Source organism: Penaeus monodon, chromosome 22 (genome assembly GCF_015228065.2).
Source record: "Penaeus monodon isolate SGIC_2016 chromosome 22, NSTDA_Pmon_1, whole genome shotgun sequence".
Taxonomy (NCBI): domain Eukaryota; kingdom Metazoa; phylum Arthropoda; class Malacostraca; order Decapoda; family Penaeidae; genus Penaeus; species Penaeus monodon.
The window spans coordinates 6,810,556-6,810,797 of record NC_051407.1 but is presented as its reverse complement, the minus strand read 5'-3'; positions in this window follow the sequence as shown (position 1 = coordinate 6,810,797).

The following is a 242-nucleotide window of genomic DNA, read 5'->3' as shown; positions in this document are numbered from 1 at the left end:
TGTAAGCTTGTGAACATATTGCACCGTTTGAATGAGATTGAACATTTGAACATTTTCACGGAGCAGAAGATGAACACCTCACAACTCTTTTATAAATCTTTCCTTCACTTCACGTAATTCCTGTTGAGTTCTAGATATTTCACCATATTGGGCTTGCAGTCTTTCTGAAAATCATGACAACTTCTGGACAAAAATATCTGATGACAGCATATTGTTCATATTTGTTCATCACTCATTCAGCG